Source organism: Lontra canadensis, unplaced genomic scaffold (assembly GCF_010015895.1).
Source record: "Lontra canadensis isolate GAN:19392208 unplaced genomic scaffold, GSC_riverotter_1.0 scaffold60, whole genome shotgun sequence".
Lineage (NCBI taxonomy): Eukaryota > Metazoa > Chordata > Mammalia > Carnivora > Mustelidae > Lontra > Lontra canadensis.
The window spans coordinates 7,436,492-7,448,899 of record NW_022631054.1 but is presented as its reverse complement, the minus strand read 5'-3'; the positions used below and the strand labels follow the sequence as shown (position 1 = coordinate 7,448,899).

At 54.3% G+C, this 12,408-nt stretch overlaps 1 protein-coding gene across 1 annotated transcript in view; it reads left to right on the top strand.

The window, feature by feature from the left end:
• The first annotated feature begins 223 nt into the window (after positions 1–223).
• The window catches only part of RIMS3 (regulating synaptic membrane exocytosis 3), a 36,325-nt gene continuing 24,140 nt past the window's right edge, over positions 224–12,408 (top strand). Inside the window, exon 1 of the mRNA XM_032877424.1 lies at positions 224–534. The gene's annotated coding sequence lies outside the window, so the exon portion shown is untranslated. The remainder of the gene's footprint in view (positions 535–12,408) is intronic.

Below are 12,408 nucleotides of genomic sequence, written 5' to 3'. Positions count from 1 at the left end.
AAGAGTGTCCTAGGGGTGTGGAGAGGCTTGAGGCGTTCTCTAGACCCCAACCCTTCGGGGTCTTGTTAGCCTGGGTCCACTACAACCAGGCAAACCCAGACTCTCCCCATTCTCCTAGGTCCGCCCACCACCAGAGGCCCTACCCCCAGTGGCCCCGCCCCTCCACTGGCCCCACCCGCCTGGCCGAGGCCCCGCCCCCACCAGGCCCCGCCTCCCTCTTCGCCTCCCGCCGGCTGGGGTTTGGGCTTTGCACCCGGCGGCGGCTGAGAACCGTGGCGGCTGCGGAGCCGGCAGCGCAGCCGGGCGGAGCGGAGCTGCCCGGCCCGGTGGCGGGCGATGCCCCCGTGAGCCTCTTTCGCCGCCCCTCCCCGCCCCGCGCCCCTACCCCCTCGGAGTCCGCCGCCCGCCTGGGACCGGGCCGCGCCCACCGCCGGGTCCGCGGGGCGGGGTCCCGGGGCAGCACCTGCCCCGCCTTGTGGAGCCGCCTCGCCCAGCGGAGACCCCTCCCTGTCTGGACCCTGGCCCCACCTCCGGGTAAGTCAGTAGGCCTCGCTCGCCTGGGAGTGGACGTGGGGAGGGGGCTGCGGAGGTCTGGGGGACCACCGGGGGGGAGGGGGTTCCGGCCGTGAGGCGCCACGTAGGGATGTGAGCGTGCAGGGTTGGGGGGGGTGGGGGCTCAGATGATGAGCAGAGCCTATGTGATGGCTCAGGGTTGGGGGCTAAGGTATGAGAGGGGAACGTGGGGTGTTTGCGGAAGCCTGGAAAATGGGGTAGGGGACCCCAGAGTCTTGAGTTCTTTGCTGATTCTCAGAGCACCTGGGGCCCTGGTCTTCAACAGCATTGCCTCGCATGGCATTTTTGGAAAGTGCTTAAAATCTCTCCTGGAAAGGGAGCTGGAAGGCAGCCTGCTTTCTCCCTCCTGCCTGTGCCCTGGTTGAGAAGCAGGCACTCTTTCCTCCCAATGAAACACCACTGTGATGCCCAGAGGACACCCCCCTGCCAAGCCCATGAAATAAAAGGGGATCCATGAAATAAAAGTACTCACTCTAGTCCTAGGGTAGGCAGAGGGGGCTTTCAGGAAGCTGGGAAAGGCAACTGGTCAATGCACCATGGGGAGTCCAGGGTTCATGGAGGCTTGGCAGGACTCTTACTGGGGAACCTGGACACCCTTTCATTCAGGGGGAGTGTAGCTTTACTGGCTGACCTCCATGCTGCCTGCGCCCATACCCACATCACCTTCTCTGGACCACAAAGCCCAGAGAAGTGGGTTTCTTCCCAGTATCCTGGGCCTGTAAACCCAGGGAAAGCCCATAGCTCCTGTGGTCTTGAATGGAGTTGGCAATGCCATATCCAAGGCCAGAGAACAAGGGGTGCTGGCTGGCACTGCCTCTTTGGGTCTGGGGAGCCTGGGTGAATGTCGGTGTCCACCCCTAGCCCCAAGGGTCTTGTCTGGGTGTGGAGAGGAAGACCGATGCCCCTTTGGTCCTGTCCTCTGCCTATGATGCCTTTTTAAGTCTAGGGTCCTTGGGTTTGGGGCCTGAAGTGGCAGGGAGAGGGCCCTTCTGGGCTAGACCTGGTTATCAAGGGGTTAACTAGCCAGTCCCTGCCCCCCCCCCCCCACAGTTGCTGCCAGCCACCAATTAGTCTGTAATCAGGCAGCTGCCAACTGTCCCTGGGGGCATGCGGGCAGCCTAATGGGACATTCTCTGGTTGGGAGTGTGGGGGCTGGAATTGGGGAAGGGGACCATGAAATCTGTGCTTAAACCAAGCACTGTGCCCTTCTGAACCTGTTTAGGGCCCACAGAACCTCCTCCTGCCCTCAGCACTGGGGCTGCCAGGCTTAGGGACCTCCAGCCCTGGGGTTCAACACCTACTCAACGCTCTGCAGGGAATGAAGCCCAGAGTCAGGCAAACTTGACTTCATACCCAGGCTCTGCCACTTTCTGACTTTCTGGGTGTGTTCTATTGAGGGAATCACTTCCCCTCTAGGAGCCTCCTTCAGTAAAATAGACCCACCTTCCAGTTCTGCGGGGAGGAGTGATTGAAATGGTGGATCTGAGCTGCTTTGCACAGCGCCTGGCACTGCTGAACTCACCAGCAGCCCCCCTGCCAAGGACTTGATGGGACATGCAGGCAGAAGCCAGGTGCTGAGGACACAGACAGTGACCAGGTTCCCTTCCCTGGGGGCATATGGTTGTGGGCCAGGCACAGTCTCTGCCTTAACTCTCCTGTCTCCCTCCCTCCTTGCTCAGACATTTCTGGTCTTGGACATTAATTGGATTTTCCTCTGCAGAGCCTGGGGCCAAGCTGCTACTTTCTGGGCTCCCCCTATCCCTAACCAGGTGCTAAGCTCTGTGGGGTCTCTCAGGGGTCTGGGTGACATCCACAGCTGCCACAGCAGCTGGCCCTTTAAGGAGGGAAGAAAACAATTATCTGGCCTGGGCATTGCATCAGCTGGAGCCTGGAGGGTCCCTGGGGAAGGGGGGGCAGGCTGGTGGTTGATTTCATTAGTGCCATGTGAGAACTCTCACCCGAGTCTGCTGGCTCCCCAGCTGCAGCCTCCTCCCCCAGGCAGCTGCAGCCCTAGCCCCATTGCTTCCCCCTACCGCACCCCAAGAGCTCTACCTTGGAGGACTCCGTGTACCCCAGCCCACATCTTGGACCCTGGGCAGAGAGGGGTGGGGAAGTGTCTCTTGCACTGGCTTTTTGCTGACTTGGGGTGCAGGACTTTGCTGACAATGGGGGTGTCTCCCCTTAGTGTTTGGCTGACCAGTGTGCTTGGCGGGGGGTCTGTATTTCTCCTACGCTGGCATTTTGTTGACGCAGGGGAGGGATGCTTTCTACACGGGCCTCTCACTGACCACGGGGCTGCCTTCTGCACTAGGGTTTTGCTGACCTGACAGAGGAGCTGAGCTGCTCTGGGTGTGTGTGAACTGAAGGCACAGGTGAGAAACGATTGCTCCCTGGCCGGAAGTTCAGGGGCAAAGAGGACACCAGGTATGTGAGCATCAGGCAGACCTGGGTTCAAATCCTGAATTCTCCACTTCCAGGCTCTGGTTCCACTTCAGGCAACTGGTCTCAGACTCCTCTGGAAAACAGGCATAATTTACACTCCTACTGCTCCACCCCCATCAGGAAGGTACTGAGGGATCAGATGCAGTGACTGGATGTACACTGCTCCCTCCCCCATCTCTTCCCTTTGCAAGTTTGGGCTTCTCCCACCTTGGGCTCAAGGTACCTGAACAAGAAAAAGAGGATGAGGGGGGAATGGAGAGAAGGGGAGAAGGAGTGCAGGACCCTCCTGCCTCTGTTGCAAGGGGGATGCCTTCAGACACCCGGATGCACCAAGCTCTGTGAGCCACATGGCCCTGGCCCCATGGAGCCTGCATTCCAGCCCCATTCTAGCCTGGGATGGCCCAGGACAGCTAATGACACCAGTGTCACTGTGCTGAAAGGAAGGATTCAGGGAGCCTAGAGTTGAGGAGGCAAAGAAGCAGGGATTAGGAGAGGGAGCAGTGTGTGCTCAGGCCTGGGTGATGGTGGGAGGGGCGGGAGGGGGAGGGCAGCAGTGGAGGAGAGAGGGTAGAGAGTGTGCAGTGGCAGAGGCCAGACCTTCCTGGTCAGTAGGGTACTAAAGGCTTAGGAGTTCTCCTGAGGCCAAAGGCAGCCCCTAAAGGGCTTTAAGCTGAGAAGGCAGGGTTTCATTTCCAGAGAGCAGGGGCTCGGGTCTATGGCCCTGGCAGAGCCTTCTTGGGAGTGACCTTTTGCCCTTTCGCGCCCCCTTCCCTGGGTAGCAGCCCTGGTGCCCAGGGAGCTGGTTGTTTATGTGACTCGCCCCAGGAGGGCGGGGCCCAGTCCCTCCAGCTCCCTCTCTCTGGGCCTTGTTGACAAAGTTCACCCCTTGGGTCCAGATTCTCCCTACCTCCCCAGGGAGCCAGAGGGCAAGAGGCAGCGGTCTGGCACCAGGCTGGCCTGTGTTCACATCCCAGCTCTGTAGTTCTCGAGGCGGGTGACTTCTGGCAAGGCCCACCCCGTCTGTAGACTGGGTTGTCAACTGTAAAACAGAGTTGGTCTTATTTCTATGAGAAGGACAAAATGAAATTCCAGATGGAAATTACAAAACCCTATCTTGATGTCTGTTGGCATTTCTGCTCTGTCGCCTGGGGCTGACACCTCCTCCAGGCCAGGCCCGTGGGCTGGGTGGGGGCGGGGACAGGGCTGGTGTCACCAGTCTGTGGCTGCAGGAGCCCTGTGTTAGCAGGACCTCACGCTCTGTTTAGTGTTCTGCTGTCACCATCTTGAAATTCCTCATTTTGAACAAGGGTCCCACATTTTCATTTAGCACCGGGCCCTGCATATTATGTAGCCCCACAAATTGGGTGGGGGTAGGCAGGGAGAGACACAGACCTGCAAATAGTTCCCAAGTGGAGGAGGTACAAGGTGGAGGGCATGACTAACTGTCCCAAGGTGGGTGGGATGTTAATAATAGTAACATTTATTTAGTGCTTACTGTGTGCTAGGTTCTCCGCGAAGTGCTTTACATACTCACCGTCCAACAGATCCTAGGAGGTAGGTACTATTATTATTTCCGTTATATACATGACAGAAGTGAGGTTAAATTTCTTGGCCCAAGTCACACAGCCCTCAAGTAGCAGAACTGGGATTCAGACTTAGGTTGTTGGGCAGCAGAGTGCATGCTTGGACTTGGGGAAGTCTCCCCTAGGAGGAGGGGCTCCCTGAGCTGTATCTTCAGAGTAGGAAGAGGTGCTGGGGGAGAGGGAGGGAAAGTGTCTGTGCTGAGGCTGGAGGCTTGGCCAGGAGAGGCCAAGGCCTGAGGCCTCCTGGGGCTGAGGGAATGAACCTTTAGATTCCATGGTTCTAATTGCTCAAGTTCAGAGCTTCTGGTCACTCTGCCTCCAGGCCCTGCTGCCACCAGGATTCCCCCCTCCCAGTTGGTCCCCTCCCCCGTCCTCTCTTTAAACTGCCCACTCTTCCTCCACTGCCGGGTAATCTCATTATTCTCTGGACCCCAGTAGTCTCTGTCTCTCCTGGGCTCAGGCCCTGCAGGTCTAACTGCTTCCTGGGCCACATTCAGATGTCTCACAATCTGGGGTCCAAACCCAGGTCCCCAGGTCCCCAGCTCCGCCTGCCGGCACCTGCTCTGCCTCCAGCATCTCCAGCTCATCTCTGCTGCCACCATCCACCCACTTGCTCAAGCTGGAAAGCTGGAAGTTCTCCTGGACACCTCCCTCTCCCTCACCCCCACATCCCACAGCCGTCCTCAGCAAGTCGTGTTAGCTCTCCGTATCTCTCTCCCTGCCCTCCGCCCCTTTCCAGGCCACTGTCGGCTCCCAGCCTGGACCTCAGGGACAGCTTCCTGGAGTCGGCTCCTCCTGTTTCTGTTCTTGCCCTGCATTATTTCATTTTTCACACCGCAGCCAGCACGATCTTTGAAAGATAAACGTTTGATTGTATCATCTCCCTGTGTAAGACCCTTCCAAGTCTTCTTGGAACCAAAGCCAGACTCTGACGCAGTCTCCGAGGCCCTGTGTGATCTGGTCCTTGCCTACCTTTTTCTCTCATCTGGTACCATTCTCCCTCTCCCTCAGCAGCAGGACTTTCGCACATGTCCCTCCATCCTGGAATGCACTCCTCCTCCTGTGCCTTGTTAACTCCTACTTAGCTTTCAGAGAGATACTGGCTCCAGCATCATTTCCCTGGTGAAGCCTAAAAACCAGAAACTAAACACTGCCCCCCCCGCCCCCAGCTCCATAGGACCTCGTTAGTCTTCATGACACTCATCATATTTGAATTGCTTCTTCCTTGTTTCTCTTTCTTGCTGGCCTGTGAACCCCATGGAGTCAGGAATCCTGTTTTGCCTAGCCCCAGCACACAGTAGGTACACAGTGAGCTGGTCAGTGGATGAAAGGAACAGATGACTCATTGCTGCAGCCTCTTAACCAGCCTCCCTGCCTTCAGGCCTGCCTTCTCCAGTCCTTTCTTTGTATGGCCCCAGAACCATCTTTCTAAAGCACAGAACTGACCCTGTCACCCCCCACTACTTAAAATACTTCAATAGCTCCCTATTGCTGACAAGAAAGGCCTCAGCTTCTTAGCATGGAATTCAAAGCCTTTGTGATCTTCACCGGACAGACGCCTCTCCAGCTTCATCTTCCCTGCTCTCTCCGCCTCCCGCCCCCCCCCCCACCCCCGTTTTGAACTTCTGGCAGTTCCTCTAACACATCAGGCTGTTTGGTGCCTCTGTGCCTCTGCACTTGCTGTTCCCGCCGCCTGTAAGGCCTCCCCCACCCCTGCTTCGTCTCCCTGGAAAATGTCCTTCACTTTTCCAAACCGGCTCAGCTATCACCTTTGCTGCGAGGCCTCTGAGGACCCTTCTGGCCCTTCCTGGACAGTGTTAATTTGCCCTTCTTTGGCCACATCTGTACGGAGTCTACATCTCCACTTCCTTATCTTCTGTTAGCGGAGCTCATCCAGTGCAGACACACTGATTTTTTTTTTTTCCTCCCGAGATTGTTCCTCTTTACACCTCTAGTTCCCAGCTTCTCCCCTTTCTTAATTAGGTCTTTGCTTGTATATAGAAACCCACTCCAGCCAGCTTCATTAATAAAGAAGAGTTCAAGGGCGTCTGGGTGGCTCAGTGGGTTAGAGTCTCTGCCTTCAGCTCAGGTCATGATCCCAGGGTCCTGGGATCGAACCCCACATCAGGCTCTCTGCTCAGCAGGGTGCCTGCTTCCTTCTCCCTCTTTCTCTGCCTGCCTCTCTGCCTGCTTGTGATCTCTGTCAAATAAATAAATAAAATCTTAAAAAAAAAAAAGGGTTTATTACCAGGACACAAGAGATTCCTAGAACGGAGGGGCAGAAAAATCTAGCTTTTGGGAGGCAGGACCTGTAGGTCAGGAGAAATGGAAGTGGCCGTTCTCTGCACCTTGCTAGCTGCCTTTACCTTTCTTTCTCCACAGGCTGGGTTTTCTCTGCTTTACCAGACCCTGGGCACCCTACAGTTGTTGAATGGTGTCCTTCCTTCTGGGCCATATTCAGAGAACCCGGGGTTTGGCCAATCCAAGTCCAAACTTGTATGAGAGGCTCTGATTGGCTCTGAGTGGGTCAGGTGCCCACCCAGTTTCAATCAACTCCAGCCTGCTGGGAAGGCTCTCCATGTCAGACAGCCAGACGTTGCTCTTGACCAGGTTGGAGAAAGGTGGTGGTGGGGAGCATCTTTGTTGTCTGAGCAAGTACATTAGAAGACATCTGCTAGAATCCTTAGAGTGCTGGGGTGGACCTGGCCCCCAACCTTCCATCTGGATAGCACCTGGAGAAAACAGCCCAGGCGTTGTGACTTAAAGGGGAGTCTTTTCCTGGGCCAGCAAGGTCCAGGGAAGACTCTGATGAGCCTACCAGTTGTCACTCGAAGCCCAGAGCAGAAAGGTAGGAAGATGAGACCCTTTTCTCACTTCTCTTTGGAGTGGGCAGAGAAGGAAGAGGAGGGCATGAGCAGACAGGATAGTTCTCCCTACCAAAATCATATTCATTCTCTAAGACGGAACTCATTTCCTCTCTTCAGTGAAGAACACTGTCATGCCTGCCCACCCCCAGCAGCCTTCTTTTTTTTAACCTGAATTAATTCTATTCGTTTTACTTCCCTAGTAATAAACATTTTTCAGTCCTCACTTTGTGCCAGACTCTATGTGCAAGCATTATTTCATTGAATCCTGACACCTTGTAAGAAAGGTACTATTATTATCCCCATTTTACAGACAAGGAAACTGAAGTTCAGAGAGGTGCCATTATTCCACTAGGGACCCACAGCAATGTGACTCCAGAATAAAACTCTACTTACTCACTTGCCTGTTTGCCTTCGGGATTGTGAGGGCCTCATAGGCAGATACAAGGTTACCATTCTCCCTCTACTACCCCCTGCCCAGGAAGGGGTCAGCCTAGAATAAGGGCTCCCAATGATGGGACAGATGGAGGCAGGGAGAGTAGAAAAGGGGGGTGGGAGTTGAGGATCTACCTTGTGTGGCTATGTGACTCAGAACAAATCTCTTAATCTTTCAGAGCCTCTGTTTTCTCATTCAGAATTGGGGATGATAATTCCTGCTGTGCAGCTCATACTAGAGTGGCTATAGGGACAATTTGTAAGTAGGAGAGAATTGAGCAATTTCTAAGGATTGTTATTATCAGAATGGATCGTGGTACCGAGGCTGTGGTACTGAGGCTTGAGCTAGCCACTGTGTCCAAGCTCCTACAGGAGGCGGGCAAGCCTAGAGCTTCCCACAATGAGAAGTAGCACTTTCAGCAGGACCTGAGGTGACTTTCAGTGGGTCGTGGACCTGTCATTATATAGCACTGGCTCACGTAGTGAGAAAGTCGGTTCCCTTTCAACTCCGTCAAGTCCAAGGTTGTCCCAGGGAGAAAGTGCCAATGTGTCTTTAACAACTTTCCAACACTGCTACCCTTCCCTTTTTAACAAAGAGGTCTTGATTGGCAACTCCGTGTAGCTAAAATTTAATAATACAGTTTGCTTTTACTGTATTTATTTTACCATCATTTTCTATTTATTGAAAGCAATAATAGCCTTTGCATTTATAATAGTAACAAAGTTTCTATTTACAGTAAATGCATGTAAGTTAAAAGTATCAATTTTAAGACCATAGTTAAGGAACTGTAAAAGAGTATGGAGATTTGGCAGAAATTGTTGAGGGGGCACACAGTGTCATGTGCATAATGCAAAATTGGGAAGTGGTATGGGGATGTCAGAGACATGGCCTATTGGCCTAAGTAATCTTAAAGCTCCCTTCCACCTGCCTGGAAAATCTGGGGTCTCTTCCCGCTCTGCCAGCCTGCTTCCCTCTCCTCACCTCAGGCCCTGTCTTGGGTTTCTTTCAGAAAATCCTGCCATGATTATTCTGCAGATAGGAGAATTTGTGCTGTCTGTCCCTCCCCTGCTGGAGAGGGAGGCTTTTGGAGCTGGGGTGTCTAGATGGAGATAGCATGTCCTTTCATCTCTGAGGCAGCACTTGGGCACTCCTGGGGGAAGCAGGAGCTGCAGACTCCTCAGTTCTCTTGGTTCCCATGCACAACACAAACCTCAGGCCTCCCAGAAGGTGAGAGTCCCAGGGAGCACAGAGGCTGTGGGAGCTGCAGGTGAGGGCAAGGCCATCCCAGGGGCTGCAGGCCCCAGAGCTTGGGACCTGGGGACAGCAAAGCTGGGGAGGCTTTAAGGTCTCAAAGGTCCCCCTTTCCCTTCTTCCTCCCTCTCACCTCTTTGAGCTGCTGTCTGTCTGCCCTGGGGTATTGGGCCGCAACTCCCACCCTGCCCCCAGAGGCCTCAGAGTACACACAGAATGTATCCACGGGAATCAACACCAGGGCCGGGCAGGAGGGATGGAAGTCCTGCCTGTCTCTTCCTCAATTCCATGTCCACAGCAGGAGGGCAGGCCTGGGCTCCAGGAGGGTGTGGGTCCTTGGTAGTGTGAGGCATGTGCTTCTGTATCCCTAGTGAATGTCTGAGGGTCTCTGTGAAAGCATACTGTGTGTGTGTGTGTGTGTGAGAGAGAGAGAGAGAGAGAGAGAGAAAGTTTGTGTGTGTGTGTGATGAAGTAGCTCTGGGCGATATGTCTGAAGGACTCTGTGAAGGCATGCTGCGTGTATGCGCACACACAGTGTGTGATATGTGTGTCTGAGCTTCTCTGTGAGGGAGTTTTTGTGCAGCAGGTGAGTTTGTGTTTGTGCGCCAGGATATCTGTGTGAGGTGCAAGGGGGTCTGCGGTGCACTCCTCTCCACGCGGTGCGTGTCTGCGAGATATATTGTGTGTGTGCTGTATGTCTAGGCGGCTCTCTGCTGGGTGTGGTGTGTGCCTGTTGTTTTGTGTAGTCGCCGTCTTTGTACAGTGCCCGTCTGGCTGCGTGGTGCGTCTGAGTGGCCTCGGGAAGCTGTGTGGCGTGCGCGCGGGTCTTTGTGCCCCCGGAATGGTCCGGGGGCGGAGCGGTGTGCGGGAAAAGCGGAGTGCGCCTCAGGGCGGTGGGTGTGCTGGGTTTCTGGGGAGGGTCCCCAGGATGGGGTGGGGGGGAAGGGGTGGGAGCGGGCGGCGCCTTCTGGCTAGGCGCGGGGCTGGTAATCCGAGCCCCTTCCCCCATGAAATATTGATCGAGCCTCACCGCTACTGAGGCAGGGGCCAGCGGATGCGGAGCGGGCTGGGTCGGTCGCTGTCCATGGTGCTGCTGAGAGGGGGGGGAGCCGATCTCCCTATCCACCAACATCCTGGGTGGGGGGTGTTTGTGGGGAGGGTCGGGGGCTGCCTCGGAGTATGAGGTTGCCTGTTCCTACCGCCTGTGGCTCAATTCCGCCACCCCATCTAGAAAGGGGAAACGGGAGCAAATGGACAGTTTGGAGGGGATCAGTATCCCCCAGGACGAGGGTAACGGCGGGGCTGGGTTTGCCTGGGACCGTTTTAATGCACACCTGTGGTGTGATTGTTGGTAGAGTCTCTGCTCACTCTCAAGAGTCGTAATTGGATGATAAGTTATGTGCTTCCCTGTTATAAGGTGTTGCTCCAAAGACCTCTTCTCCCCGCTTCTCTGCTCTGCCCTGGGGGTTTGGTAGGTTCTGGGGTGTGCACATGTCAGGTATGTGTGTTTGCAGGTTAAGCAATCGGCCTTCCTGTGCTAGGGCTGATCTGGAATAAGTGCTTGGGAACCAAGCTTGTTGGGATCCTGCTGAAGCCCAGACCTACTCCTGGGAATCCAGCCCTCTTTGTCACCAATTCAAATCCTGCTTTCCATGCAAGCAGTGCTCTTTTTCAAGCCTGGGCTTCCCTTGCCATCCTACAGCCTTGGCTGGACAGGCCTTTCCTTGGTTTTGATGTCACAATACGGTAGGGCCTCCAGGTTGGCCGTCTGTATACTCACGGTATCTTCTCTGACCTTCCTGCTGATTCTCCCTTCTTTAGTGGATTCTATTTTCCTCCTGCCCTTAGCTCTGGATATTACCTCTCACCCTTTGCTCACTCTGTACTCCCCTCTGGGCATTCTCTTTCTTTTCTGCACCTCACTTTTCCCTTCAGGGTACACATCCAAATCCTGCCCACTCACATTGCTCTCCTGGGCTCCACTGAATCTGCTTACCTGCCCAGTTCCTCTATGTAGGAGTTGCAACATTATGTCAGACTCATCACATCTAAGATGGGACTCATCTTCCCCTTAAGCCAATGTTTTCCTCTGGGACCTCAAGCTTTGCTGATGGTGCTTCTCAGTCTCTACCCTTCCTGTAAATCACTTTGGATTCTGTTTTTTTCCCTCTTCCCAACAGTGTCCCATCTAGGCAACCCCCAAGCCTTCGCATGACTCCTGGGCACCCCTTTCCTTTTCCCGTCTGCATTATCTGAAGCAGTGCAGCCTTCTTATCTGCCTTTTGACTCTTCTTCCTTCTGTCAGACCTTCTTCTGAGTCTGCACTCAGTGTCAGATTGATCTCTGTAAAACAGACATCTAAGTCATGTCAGATTTCAATCCCTATGGGATTAAAGCCAAGCTTCTTAGGAAGCCCTGCATTCAGAGCCCTTCATTGGCTGTTCCCAGCCTACCTTTCTAGCCCTCCCTCCCACAATTGTATTTATGTCCTGTTCCAGCTGCACTACTCTCTATTCACTGCTCTCTATTCACTGTCCTCCAAACATAGCACTTTCTCTCTGGATCGTCCCAGGTAGTTCCCACCTCCTTCCTGCCAGCTCTACCTCTCCAAATCCCACCTGCCTTTTGAGATGCTCTGCAGTGCACTTCCCAGCGTGCCATTTCTGTGCTCTCCATCCCAGAGCTTTCACTCTTGCAGAATAACCAGAATATCTAATCTTTAACTTTCAGTGCCTTGGGTCGCCCATAGACCAGCAACGTGGGTTATCACCTTAGACCTTGTTAGAAATGCAGACTTTCAAGTTCCCCCTGGGACGTATGGGATTGAGGTCTGCATTTCAACAAGATGCCCAAGTGATTTGTGTGAATATTCAAGTTTGAGGGTACATTCATGAAGGGTAGGATTTTGCTTCTGTTTGGGAATGGCCTTCAGCCAGGGCTGGTGGTGTTCACAAGTGCCAAGTCTGGCAGCCCCCACCAGGTGATAGGTGCCACATCTGGCCGGATCCCATGAGCTGTGAGAAGGGGTGGAGGGTTGAGAAACGTGCGTACTTTGCCTGGACCCCTCCCACCGGGAATCTATTCCTCCCAAGACCCCCAGAGCTCAAGCTCTGGGGATCTGACTCCAGAAAACGCTCTAGCAAGACAAGGAGGAATCAATTAGTCAATGAGAAAGTAGTTATCAAGCAGATAGCAGAACTTCTTCCTCTTCGCAAAACACATATTGGTGGAAATGACTGTTGTTTTAACGTATGTTTTG